The following is a 3,935-nucleotide window of genomic DNA, read 5'->3' on the forward strand; positions in this document are numbered from 1 at the left end:
AATCTGATGTCAATCTTTTTATCTAATGTTTATTTATCTCACAAGTCCTGGTCTTTCCTGGTTCCCTAATAGAATCATATATCATACATCTTGCTTGTATAGCTCAAAAATTATGATGTTATTACTATTTATATATTTTTCAATGTTAGTTGTTTCAATTTTCCCACATGTACAATGTTTGTGTATCTTTTGGTAATTTACTATATAGGCAGGGTTAAGTACACACATGTTTACAATTTTTGGTGATTGATTGCCCTTTAAAGGTGTATCCAGTGCTTGCAATTAACAGCAGTGAACAAGTGTGGAGGCCCCACACGAAACATGTTTGCCGTGTCTTGCAATACTGGAACACCAATTTTGAATTTGTGAGTTGTATCTCACATCCCTATTTTTATCTACGCTCTACTACCAATAAAGACTTTTCTACTTTTACTACAAGAGTCACTGTGCTTTTCCTGGGGAGGAGTTGCGATAGACTTACTGAATTCCTGTCTGCACGTTGTTTGGCGTCCTAACGACAACGCTGTCTTACGACACCCTCACTTGGAAGCAGGCTGATGATTGTGCACTCGCTGAAGACACGCTGCCGGAGAAGACGTGGAAGTGGTGAGCGCTGGGGATCTGATGTGTCTGCTCATGAGCATTACTTTGACTATGTGTTTAACCCCATTTGTGGGGGGGGGTAAACAAATAGAACTGCCTGATTGCTAATGCTAAACAACATTCTCTATTAAACTGGAGCATGTCATTTTTTGCACTATAACGTCCCTTTAAACTCAAAGTATTGCGTAAAACAATCATTCATAAATTAGTATGAAGCAAATGTAGCAGTTGAAGAGAAACAAAGGGAGTGTGACTCAACTCTGCTAAATATAGCTCCAATGGCTAGTTGCAGAAAGACAGTAGTGATGAGCAATGAAATACTAAATATATTCTGTACTTTTTGATTTATGATGACAATTACTCTACAGACTATAGAAAAGATATAAAGCAAACAGCCTCTTCTCCCTATAGTGTACCTAAACCAGTATTTCTTATAAAATTAAGGCTTACTATAGTATCTCAGAAATAAGTACACTGGAATTATCTTGCTTAGAGTTTTTTTTTCCTGATTTTGCAGTTAATTTGGGAATAGCATAGTGAATGATTGCTGATCGTGTCCCTGCTTGGAATTTTACAGCTTTTTTGAACTCTATTTGCCATTCTAAATTGAGAAAAGAAAGCCTGAGACATAGAAATTCAAAATGTGTTATAATACATCAATTTATTTCTTTTTTTTCATAGAAAATGAGTTATTTGAAGCATAGAAAACATATAAATCAGCATGAAATATTTACAAGAGAAGGCTGTTGCTCAAACGTTAAAGCAATTTTATTGAAGGACAACAAAAAATGATGACTTATTATTTGCTTGTAACATCTAAGTAAACAAACAATCAGTGCTTTGTGTATGCAAACAAAGGTTATAAAAATGTACCACTTTTATCAAAGGACTTTTGTAGATAAAGCTTCCTACTTTTTTAATGACATAAAATGTGTATTTGTGTACAATTATATTAAGATTAATCATTTTTTATACAGCAGAAACTTTTATTATATATTTAAAATGTGTATTTCTAAATGTTTGATCTAACATTTTGTCATTTATGTTTTTTTAAAAGTGTGGAAGAGTGCCAGAGCAGGTAAGAAATATTATGCTTAGTTATTCATTTGATTAATAAGGAATATAGGCAAGGAGCTTCTATATTTGTTTGTACGTGGCATTAAGACTACAGTTTAGTGATTGTCTAAAAATGAAATCACAGATTTTTGTGTATAAAAAAAAAATAGTTTGCTTAGCTGTATGCAATAAATATTAGAGGTAATACAAACGCATTGTAAATGGCTGATGAAAAATATGAATTCTTACTGAATCATTGGTCACTGTGTAGTTCACAAAGGTTCAATGTGGATACCTAAAACTGTATCAAGCAGGTTTAAAAACAGCACACATATACTTTTAGGCACAGAGTTCAAATCTATGCACACAAACACTGTGACTACAGCCTTGTTAAAAAAAGACCTTTATTGTTTTATTGCAAGTTCTATAGAATTGAAAAATACATTGTCAAGTATACATGACTATAAGCCCTTAGTCATGCATACTGAATCATGGGTCAGTGTGTAGGTAGCTCACGAATATATGATGTGGATACCTAAAACTGATAATGTAGAAAGTTTGCAATGAGTTATGAGCAAATCATTTGCTGAATACCAATTAAAAATATGAAAATATTAAGCAATTTATTAAATAAATGAAGGAAGGAAAGGTAGAAAGTCCATATAATGATAATGTAAGGCAGAAGATGTATTGTCTCTTTTTTTGCACCGTAGTTTAAAGGAATATCTCTTGGTTTTGTGTCAAACTTTGCTTGTACGATAATCTGCAGAAAGGCTGAAAGGCAAGTTCTGTAACAGGTTGTCTTCAAAATACTTCAAATCATCAGCTGATTTAGACAATTTTCAGCATTTTTAAGACATTTCCTTTGCTTTTTTTATTCTTTAGGGAGTGTGACACAAATACATTTTTTACACAACAGCAAGAGGTGTTTAATGTTCTCTAATCAACAGTCATCCCTGCAATGCTCTTCCAAGGCAATGAACACTCATGAGCAAGCCGCTATTGATAGTTACAGATTCTATTTGGCTGTAATGCCCACATCCTCTACAAGGCATATAAATATCGATAAGTGAAAAATGGCCCTGAAAATGTGTTGATAATTATCAAGAATTTGCATTGTGATCAGTAGAAACAGGACTTCATGCAACCAATTAAAATGGCTGACTGTGATTACGTTGACATAAAAAATGGCTCATCTACACGGAAACCGCCATTGCGTCCAATCTTAACTCCTTTATACCACACCGACTGAAGTGTTCACATACCCCACGACCTGCGGAACCCTTTCCCCCCCTTGTTTCCAGTTTACCCGATCCTCATCCCTTTGTTTCCCCTTTCCCAATTATCTTATATGTTTTTCTTTCTCCTCAATTTTAAATTTCAACCTTCAACCTCTATAACACTATGATGTAATGATTGGATAATGGTACAAACAACTATACCACTAGAGGAAGTGGTGGCTTCCCATGTAATAGCTGAGACTAATGATATGATAGTATGGACTACAACGGCTTTGAGTATACCACACTTTAATGGCATTGTCTTACTAGTACCCACTACTACCTGATTACAGACTATTCATACTCTGTGACCACTGAGAACTATAACAATGGTACCATGCACAGTATTTTCTAATTACCTCTTCAACTAATAGAACCTCTTTTAAGTTTAAATTTCTCCACTCTGATGATTGACTGTTAATAATGTATAACTTGTAAGTTGTAATTTTAAAACAATAAAAAACTATTGTTAAAAAAAAATAAAACAAAATGGTTCATCTGCAGCTGTATTAATACTTATAATTATCAATAGACTGTGATCAAACCCTTAGTTATATTGTCATTTTAATAGCATACTACTGACTCATATTATGTGTTTCTCTTTTTAACTACTCAAGTGATTGGGACCAATAAGGGCACATGTTGAACTGTCAGGGAGAATAATGACCAAAGATAGTAGTCAAAATTTTCATATAGCGTCCAAATGACAGTTCATTCTATTTCTATTTGCTGCTCAATAGGTTAAAAGGTTTTGTGCATTTTACAGCCTTTTCTCACATATATTGTGACTGCACGTCACATATTTTCCTATCTTCATGATTCTTTCAGTTCTCTCATTGCAGTTTCTATTGGACTGTTTTGTTACCATGTTATTACCAGTATGAATTATTTTAATTTAATTTTCTATGTTACTTTTCCTTTTTACTTGTGTTATTGATATTTCACATCTTTTTAATTATAAGGTGTCATTTCCTTTTGTTCTCACTCTCATCTCTT

The 3,935-nt window shown here is 33.4% G+C and overlaps 1 long non-coding RNA gene across 1 annotated transcript; it reads left to right on the forward strand.

The window, feature by feature from the left end:
- Positions 1-538: 538 nt before the first annotated feature.
- On the forward strand, positions 539-2,651 carry LOC128662410 (uncharacterized). Its single transcript, XR_008402775.1, has 3 exons — positions 539-606; positions 1,661-1,681; positions 2,545-2,651. It is a non-coding gene; the product is annotated as an uncharacterized LOC128662410 (long non-coding RNA).
- The last annotated feature ends 1,284 nt before the right edge of the window (positions 2,652-3,935 follow it).

Source organism: Bombina bombina, chromosome 6, assembly GCF_027579735.1.
Source record: "Bombina bombina isolate aBomBom1 chromosome 6, aBomBom1.pri, whole genome shotgun sequence".
Classification (NCBI taxonomy): domain Eukaryota; kingdom Metazoa; phylum Chordata; class Amphibia; order Anura; family Bombinatoridae; genus Bombina; species Bombina bombina.